Below are 10,508 nucleotides of genomic sequence, written 5' to 3' on the forward strand. Positions count from 1 at the left end.
CAAGTGTCATGGTTTTGACACTATCCTACCATTATCAGGCGCCAGATTCACCACTCAGAGCAACCTGTAAGTACCAAAGCCCTACAGGTGTACGGCCATAGATTCCCCTGCACCATTTACAGGGATCACTGAAGGAGCCAACCCCCTCTGAATGTGTTCCCTGCGTTAGTCTCTTCCATCAGGCATATACTCTTTTGTTCTCTACAAGCACAGGGCCCTAATTCCTGGAATATTAAATTTCGTTTCTTCTCCTCTCCTTTCCCCAGCTACTGAGAATCAGTTGCTATCCTCATCTACTGGCCCCACCCCCTCTCCCTCTCCTGGTCATGGTAAATTTGCCCCTGCAAAAGCCTTGTATCAATTTCAATTTCTTTAATAAAAGATAATATTGATCTTGGCCACCGTGGCTTGTCAGAAACACTCCCCTTTGCTCTCCCCCAATGAACTCGCTGCCCCTATTACACACTTCTCTTTCCCAGCTTCCTCTGCCCAAGTGCAATGTGATAGGAGAACTTCTCCCTTGCCTTCTCTGGATGGCATCTAGCTATCATTTAATTGACCACACTCTTTGTCAGTGTTTCTCATCATATTCTGATAGATCCTTGGAAACACCCGTTCTGTTCAACATGTAGAGTTTGCCCTTCCTTTCCTCTCTATGGCTGGAATGGAGCAGCCAGATGCCTGGCCAGCTTAGGTTTCTCATGGTCCCCAGCTTTCCCTGGCACTGGCACCTGAGTTAGGTATTGTTTCTATTAGTGGTCTCTCTCCTTCTCTCTCCCTTAGAAGAAGGGCCTTGAGCTGTCAGAGTGAGGTCTTCCAGGAGGCAGCTGAACTCATTAATAGGAACACAGGTCTGGGCTTGAATCTTGGCTATGCCCGATACTAGATGAATGAACTAGGGGCCAATTCATTACTTCTTTTATCCTCAATTTTCCTCTTTGGTAAACAAGAATACCTCTACTTTGTGTGCTTGCCCTTATAATTAATAAAAAAAAAAGTCATCCTTATGAAGTGCTTTTTATAGTATCTAACATGTTGCAAGTGCACAATACCCAAACAGCCATCGTTCTGAGAGTGATGCCTACCAAACCATCAGGACTTGACTGGTTCTATCTATTTAGTGGCAAGTACTGACGAAACTCTTGCTGCATCTTATATCTTACAAGCGTTATTTTTGTTATATTAAAATGTCCTCTGGAAACCCATCAGATATAAGCAGGTCTACAAACTCAGAACTTTAAGTAGTATTCACTTTCTTCTGACTAGGCTAAACAAAATCATTTGTTTTATCCCTGAAATCTGAGTCTCTGTTTCAAAGGCTACGTTTTGTCAACTGCCCTTGAGATTTCTTTTCATCAGAACATTCCCAGAGTCTCCAGCCTTTAGAAATCACGAGAGGCTCTGGACACTGTGTGTGTACTCAGTTTTCAAAAAACATTTGAGAACGCTCAGCTTCGGGATGGATAGTTCTCAGCTTTCAGCTTTGGTTTCTTTAGGCCTGAGGACTATTTGGATCTGGGCCTAAGAACATAGTCACACGATGTCAGAGTATTAGTATTAAATAGGCGATGGCCCTCTTCCTGCCTTTCTACCTCACTTACAAGAAAAATAGGAAAATAAATCTAATCTCCTCATGGCTCCCCATGCTTCCTTGCAGCAGGAATGTTTTATGACTCTAAATTACATATTAGATGTATTCCTATAGGGATCGTATTGAAGATTTCTTTTCCAAAGTTAGTCTAATATCTGAATCATTAGGAAAGGGCTATAATCCTACTGTCTTTCTCACTTAAAATGTCATTTCTACATTTGCACTAAAGCAGGTTCCATGTTCAGGGTGAGGACATTTGTGTTCTGCTTTCTGCCATGTCTGCGGTGATGAACTGCCATAAGGGTGCTGGGTGGATGGAGAGTCACTTCCTCAAACCCTTTGCTTCTCAGTATAGACTAGAGACTCAGGTTGGCTTTCAAGAGAGGCAATGCAGTCACTCAAAGGGGCCCAGGCTTTGAAACCACGACCCTTAAGAATGAACTGTAGGTTTGGGGTTGTACCTTAACGCTATAGTGTTTGTTTTCCTTATCCTGTAGGGGTCAGTGAGCTTGATTCCAAGCGCTCCCTACCCCAAGTCCACTTTAAAAATCATTAAACTTTCATGTTTCTGCGGATGAACAGAAAAGAAGAAAAGAATGTTCTGTAAGTTATATACAACAAAGAGATATACCAGAGGGTGGATTGCCAAACAGTAACCTTGAAAAGTCTCTTCGATTCTGTGTCAAAATACCTTCCTCACATCCTCTCTCTCTCTCTCTCTCTCTCTCTCTCTCTCTCTCTCTCTCTCTCTCTCCCTCTCTCTCTGTGCACTTGAGCAGCAGTTATCTGTGCCTAAGGCAAATCTTTCCAGTCAGTGGACAGCACTTACCGTTTGCTTTAAGTTGACAGCTCGCTCCTTCTACAACAAACACATTTTTAAATCCTGCCTTTATTAACATCTACTGTTCTGCTCTCTGTGTGTTTGTGTGCTTACATGAGTGTATGGGTATGCATGCGTGTGTGGAGGCCAGAGGCCAACGTCTGGGTGTCTCTCTAAATCATCCTGTAACTTACGATTTGATGCAGGTTCTCTTGCAGACTTGAAGCTCACAGATTTACCAGGCTGGCCAGTGAGCTCAGCAGACTGGTCTTTCTGCCTCTGCTCCACTAGTGTTGGCGTTGGAGAGCCACACTTCCACTCCTTGGCTTTTGTGGGGGTCTTGGGGATCAGAACCCAGATCCTAGGCCTCTATGACAAACACTTTAATGGTCCAGCCCCTTCACTTGCTTTTCTGTAGCATCCGTTGTGGGGAGCTGGGGAGCCCTCTCACAATATATTATAGTTCCACTTGTTCTCTAGAGAAATTGAAAGAGATTTTCTCCCTTAACTTTGCAGAGTGCATAAGGAAGCCTTGTCACTCCACCCCACCGCCACCCACGCTTCATTGAAGAGCGAAGAAGTACAGAGATAGGAAATCTTGCTGTTCTTTCAAAGTCTTCAAGGCAAGAGTCCTTCCTTTACCAAAGGTGAATATTCACGGACGCTAAGCACACTGGAAGAGATTAAAAGCATAAATCCGTTTTCTGAAATGAAAAACGAGTGAGTCTTCAACAGCTTTCTCTTCCTCCAGAACAGAAAATTAAGGAGTGACTTCACACGTTTTTTTTGTCCTTGGAATTCAAAAGACATAATTGCTTTCCAACTATGCAAACGTGGCTCATTTTGACCTATCCAAAAATAATAATTCAGCCCTTGAAAAGCTTTTGAAAAAAACTTGAAGAAAGCTGCATTTGTTCGATTCTCATGACTAAGTGTCCTCAGCTAAAACAAAGTGAGAACATTATGCAATTATTTAGAGGAAACTCGGGACCTTGGGGAGAGTCAATCATATTGCTCAGGCAAAACTGGACTTGGGGACCTGACATTTGCAGATAATTGTGCAACCCTCAGCTGTTGTGAGCCAGTTCTAAAGGAACCCCCACCTTCCACCCCCTCCCCCGACTCTGCTTCATTCTGTGCTTTCTGATTAATAAGAAGAATAAATCAACCTGACTTTGGCTTGGCTCTTATAAGATACAATCAGGAAAATGAGTATGAACGCTGAGCCGGAAAACTGGAGGTACCCTCTGCAGGATTCTTTCTCATTCAGAAAACAAAGCAGAACCAGATCATTCAGCAAACATGAGCTCAGATACTAAAGCTCAAGCCCAGATGTTACTGCATATAAATATTTATAAGGCCGTACAGATCCTGGCAAAGCTCAATTTTGCTTCAGTTTGGCAAATGTTTTAAATTCGGCTTTTTTGCCCTCCGAAGCCTTTGGATGGGGTCTAGTAGAAAACAGTTATTTGGGGGAGAGGATGGGAGCCTTTTCTTATGTCTATGACCTGCTTTTCATGGTCAGTATCCTTGTCTTCAAGAATCTTGTCTCAAAGCCTTTTTCCAAGAAGCCAGGAGGAAGTGTGATGGGTGAAACTGAATTCCAGGGTCACCATGGAAGCACACACATGGTCTGAGGATGTGCACCCTGAAGTGGGAGGAGGCGTGGAGAGAAGCCAGCCTCCTTTTGTTCCTTCTCCATTTCACTTGTAAAACAGTTTCAAATTATAAAGCCCAAGCCAGGAAGTGGGTGTGTGCTTAGCAAAACAAACAGATTTGTTTGTTTGTTTGTTTGTTTGTTTGTACTGGCAATTGAACCCAGAGTATCACATCCAGAGCATAGTTACTACTTTAAAATTTTCAGTTTAGTTAACCAGCATGCACTTCTCAAAGAATGAAAATTGTAATACACATTTCGAAGGTTGGGGCCATTATTTGTTTGGGTATAGCATATGTACAAATGAGTGGAGGTCAGAGGACAATTTTTTTTGTGAACCAGTTCTCTCCTTTCACCATGTGGGTTCTCCTCCTCCGGTTGTCCTCCTGCTCTCCCTCTTCCCCTTCCTCCTCTCCTCTTCCTCCTCTTCTTCTTCCTCCTCCTCCTCATCACTGTGCTTTTTTTGTTTGGTTGGTTTGGTTTGGCTTGGCTTTTTTGGTTTTTGTTTGTTGTTCGTTTTGTTTTTCAATACAGGGTTTCTCTGTGTAGTCCTGTCTGTCTGTCCTGGAACTCACTCTGTAGACCAAGCTGGCTTTGAACTCATAGAGATCCGCCTGCTTCTGCCTCCTGAGTGCTGGGATTAAAAGCGTGTGCCACCACCACCTGGCCATCACTGCTTTTTTATAGCGGTGGTAGGGATTGAACTTTGGATCCCGGGCGTGTTGAGCACACATTCCCCCATCAAACTACACCTCTCAGTGGAATCACATCTTTTTTCTTTTTGAAGTTCACCATCTTGGCATCTCTCCTTACCTGCCTTATCAGGGAAGCTAGCTAGTTCCTAATTCTCATCACCTCTCTCACAAATCATCCTAACTGTTGTTAGGGATTTAAGGACACAGAAGGGACAGCCGTTAGAGCACCTCAGAAAAGAATCAATGTAAAGGAACACAATAAAACTTGGCAGACAGCAAAAATAGAGCATAAGACAGCCATTTTGAAATTATTTTAAGCAATGTGTTTCATGATATAAGAAATCCTTACCCATCTATGAGCCATGCACTCTGCAATTTAAGATGGCTTAGGACATATTAAATCAGCACATACATACCTGAAGACTTATCTTTAAAAGACAAGTTTTGATTCATTTGATTTGGTTCATTTGTATATGGGAGTGAGAAGCAGTTTGGTTTCCTCCAATGGTTAAGTCCTAATCTACCTAATTGGGGAAGTCTTGATGACCTTCAGTGCCAAGTGGCCACGGTCTGCATGTGAAGCAGCTCTCTACTCCACAGGCTCAGTCTTCCCATTGCTAAGAGCTCAGGGATGGAAGGTCCATGACTTCCACAGCTTCTGGCCTATGGAATATCTCCATGGAGAAGACCTGTGACCACTCCACTGTCACTTCTCAGCCCTCTGGCTACTGTAGCTGACAATCCCAGTTGACCCTGAAAGTACAGCTCTTCTCTATGGAGGCTTTCATCTGCTACAACATGGGGCACACCCTCTGAGGCGCCTACCTGGTTTCTATGCTTCATATATACGTAAAGATTTTATCAAGATTTTATCTTTAAGATGTAATCACACAATCCATCCAATGTAGACTCACTAAGAAGACATCCACAAGGTCAGGCACTTAATCAAGGTGTTCCTCACCCTCAGACCTTGCCAGCTCCCACTGGTTCCTTACTTTCCCTAACAGAAGTCACTATTCTTGGGGACAAGCCACTCCCCACCTGAACATTTTCAAAGTTTTGCAGTTTAATAGGAAACCCAGCAGGGGGCACTTGTGCACTAGCCCAGTCCCTAGGGAATGGCCTGGAAAAGGCCTTCATCCAACCCCAAGGAGGCAGCTAACTCATTTTGTACCCATCTTCTTGGTTGTCAATTGCTTGCTAAGTAAGCTTCAAGATTCCCCCTAAGCTCATGAAATAACTGGCAACTCCTCTCTTTCCAACATGTCTCCTTAGTGAATCGTAGTGCCATGGACTCCACATTCCTAGGCTAGACCTAGAAGCTCTTTCTGTTGAAAGAGATGTTTCTATTAGAACTTGTAAACAGGTAAGCACCTTATGAAAAATAACTCCAGCCAGAAATTGCCAACCTTACCACCACTCCATGATAGGGAGTATGCCTTCTATAGCTGTTGTTCAATCTTGATAAGCCAGGATTATCTTCCATGGCAGTGTTTCAAGTCATTAAGCATTGCTGTGTCTCTCATGTGTCAGCCTCGAAGTGGAGACACACTTACTATGAAGAAAGAACTAAGTAGGCAGAACACTGTGGGGCAGGAAGTTTGTGCATAGCTAAGGAGGCTCCCAAACTAGGACTAGGCATCAGACACGCCTTGAAAGGTAAGCACCTGAGTGGAGGTAGGTCAGAACCATAAAGTATAGCCTGAACATCTAAGATCCTCAATACAAAAGGACAATTCTACCCAACTCCCAAGAACAAATAGAGCTTTCAGAAAAGCTCGGGCTTTGTTTATTGAGTGCCTACTATGCACAAGACAAAGAAATGCATCTAAGACCATCCAGGTTGTGGCAGCACTCACCTGATACATTGGGCATGAAAGCTTTGAGTCCAACAATGGAATGATCTCTATCTAATCTTGGCCATTACAGACTAAGCACACTTTGAACACCTGTTCAAATTGGGTTTTTACAAACTGCTAAGGGGTTGGTTTGATAACCCAGTGTGCAATTTGAATGCTAAGGACATGAATATCATTTTTGCCTGTAGTGTTTTCAAGTTATGTTTGCTCCCAAGAAAGGAGTGCCAACCAAGCTTGACACAAAGTATGGTCTTTTGAAGAAGAGATATACTTGATCCTCTCCAGACCTTTGCTGTTCTGGGAGACTGTCTCAGCTAGAGCTGATGTTTCAGACAAAGTCCTTGCTACTGTAAATAGAGTGTGTATCATCCACAAACTCAGTGAGGAAAAAAAACAGGAAGTCTATTTTCTAAAGATTAAAAAAAAAAAATCATACAAGTCTGTGTTTCTGCACATGCCCACAGAGTCCAAATTAGTCTCCTAGAGTTGGAGTTATCAGAAGTTTTGAGCTGCCCAATATGGGTCCCAAGATTCAAACTTAGGTCCTCTGCAAGAGCAACGTTGACATTAGAAACGGCTTTACAGTCACCTCTGAATCCAGCAATGACATCATTCCTGGGGACAAGGACCCTCTTGCATCTGTTGCCATGGCAACCACCACACATTTCTGGCATCCACCTTACCTGTGTGCCCCACTTGTGCACGGTGGTACCCACACCTGCACAAGTGTGATTACATCACAGCCTGAATAAAAGGCAGAGACCCCCAGTCCCTCACCCCTTCTTTTCTCCTTTTTCTCCTTCTCTTCCTCACTTCCCCCCAGTAAACCTCTTCCTGTGGAGCTGTAGTGGCCCGGTGTGATCTGTCCTGATACGAGTTGCCTTCTAACACAACAAGCATTGTACACACTAAAGCCCTGAACCATATCTTTAAAAATGTAATTAATTAATAAAGCCTGAACCATATCTTTTCTAAATTCAACTTCAAAACTATATTGATCATCTGACTGCCAGAAACATGTTTTACCTGATCATCAGAAAGATACTTTTTTCTCTTTGATTTTCCCAGGATGGTGTTAAACTTTATTGTTGTTACAGAATGTTGAAGGGACTGCCACTTGGAGTCCTGTGTGCATGAAGGTCACAAAGCCCCTCAGATGAGATATTGCCTGGAGGATAAGATGAGTTCTTGGGCTCAGAGCCATTTGAAAGCCCTCTTCACCTTGTAAGACACTGTTTAGCAAAACTATAAGGCTTCCTTTCAGGTGGTCACCCTTCACCCTGGGACTCCTTGAGGGGTCCCCTGAGGGGTATTTTATTCTCTTAGATGCAGAAGGATTGTCCTGGTTCGTTTTAACTGTCATCTTGATAAAGCCTAGAGTCCCCTGAGAGGAGCATCTTGATTATTAACAGGCTTAGGAGGGTTCAGCCCACCATGGGAGGCACCATTTCCTTAGCAGGGCATTTTGCACTGCAGGAGAAAGCTAGCTAAATATAAATGGACCTGTGAGCCCACAAGCAAAGTCCTCTGTGGTGTCTTCCCTGCAGGGGAGCATCCTTGGTAGGAAACTGTTTCACTGCTGCAAAGACTCCTTCCTGGATGAAGACTGATGAAATTCACAAGAAATCTAACAAGACATAAGAGGCCCCTCCCTCAGGCTATATAATGAACAAACAGTCGCTGAGTGAGATCCAACTCTTCCGTGAGAAATGACGACCAAAGGCCACACAAGGGAGCTGCAGTTATGTATCTTGTGAGCAATCAGCAATGGTGACATTGACCTCTTTGGTGACAAAACTACCAGAGAAGTTGCTTATGCTCCTGAAACTATCCCCTCACCTGGGCTCCTGTGACTAACTCCGGAGAAACTGGTTGGTTTTCCAAATTGGATTTGATGAAGTCATTTTGTGATCTGTCATCTGGGGCTCTACCTGGGTTGTCAAATGCTTTCCCAGGGAAAAGGAAATCGGGATGGAGAAACAACAGGGACTAGCTTCCAGCTGCAGTGCAGAAGCCATGAAGGTGACATACAAGATGCAACAGCAGCTCAACCTGCAGCATGCTCTTCGTGGGAGAGACAGAGCCATTAGGTAGGCCAGGCAGAGTGTGGGACCCAACAGATCTTTGGGGGACCCTGCAAATGGTTCTATTTTCTCTTAAAATCAAAGGAAATCATGAACATAGCAATGAACTTAGCCTGGATATTTGTCTGATGTCATGTTATTAAAAAAATATGATCAGCTGATTTTTTATGAAAGAAGCAACCCATGCAAACAAAATACCCAAGGCTGATGGAAGTAAGAGGCTAAGGACTTGGCAGCCATTGTAGTTAGGATTTTACACAGCACAAAATACATTCCAGCACTGAAACCCAAACATAGGAATCTAACATCTCAATGTCTAGGCTTCGAAGGAATATGACAAGTATCATTTATCTCTAGAATCAAAAGGAAAAAAGAAAGACCCACATGGCAGCCCCTTCAAAGACCTGGTGGCCTGCATGCCCCACCCCCACCTTTGAGCTCACCTGTTGAGAATTGTTCCTCAGTGCAGGAGAATTCATCAGTGAGGACCCCTAGGGGTTCCCTCCTTACCAGTGAGCTAATCCACTTCATGGCTTCTTGGAATAGTGGGAGGTGACAGAAACTTTTAGAAGGGCCTAGATGGAAGAGGATGTGGCTCAGAACTCCTCAAGGAGTGTACCTTGTCCCCAATGCTATCCTCTCTAGCTCTGCCTTACCCAGTCACCATGCCCATGTGCCACACGGCTTTTCTTCCATGTGCTCCTACAATACTGCTCTGCCTTGACTCAGACTCAAGCACAATGGACACAGCCAACCACAGACTAAAACCAGGAGCCAAAACCCAAGCCTTTTCTTCTTGTAAGTTGTCTTATCAGGCAATTCTACCTCAGCAATGGAAACTGGACTAACACAAACTCCAAATAGTATCCTTTGGGTTCGATAGCTTGGAAATCATTAAGAATCTCATGTCAAGAAAGTAGCCTCTCTCTCTGTCTCTCTGTCTCTGTCTCTCTCTCTCTGTCTCTGTCTCTGTCTCTCTCTCTCTCTCTCTCTGTGTGTGTGTGTGTGTGTGTCTGTCTGTCTGTCTGTCTGCCTGCCTGCCTGCATCATATAGACACACAGAGCCATCAGGTCATGGATACAAGCACCCCCGAGCAACGCTAAAGACTTCAGAAAAAAAACAACTCAACCATGTTCCTTTCCAGGAGGTAGCAGCAGCACATGCCACAAACCCTAGCACTGCAGGAACAGGAAGGGTCAGGCCAATCTGTGGAGCCCAGATGGACCTGCTTTCAAAGCACTAAAAAAGCAGTCTTGGATTTAAGTGCCTTTCAAAGCCACCACAAGGACTCATTAGAATGAGATTAGAGCAGTTCAGACACCACAGGTAAAAAGGCCTAGGTACTGAGCTTTCTAACAAGGACTAACTTCTACCTGTACCTAAAGTTCAAAGTGACATTTCTCACTCCACCCCACCCCAACATGAACCTTCCCTGTACAGTGTTCTCTGAAGACCTCAGGGTCCATCCGGGACTCGGCCCTGAGCTCATCAAAGCCACTCTAGATTGCCAAGTTTTACAGATGTTTGCACTAACCACTGTGTTTGCAGCAGTAACCCAGGGGCATTCATCCTTTCCCCAAGTTCATGCTTAAGAGGAAGTATCTGAAAAGATCAGCAGCTCCAGAAAATGAATGAAGGGAAGGCATCCTCCCTCTAAAGAAAGGGTAAATGTGTAAACAACCATTTGGTCACTATATACTGCAGCGCTCACCTTATAGAGTGAAGGTTCAGAAAACAGAAGCTGTGTGTTAGACCCCAAGGGAAATGGGAGGACCACAGGGCTTATTTGTGGACTCAGAGT

The sequence above is a fragment of the Arvicanthis niloticus genome, chromosome 4, assembly GCF_011762505.2.
Source record: "Arvicanthis niloticus isolate mArvNil1 chromosome 4, mArvNil1.pat.X, whole genome shotgun sequence".
NCBI classification, from domain to species: Eukaryota; Metazoa; Chordata; class Mammalia; order Rodentia; family Muridae; genus Arvicanthis; species Arvicanthis niloticus.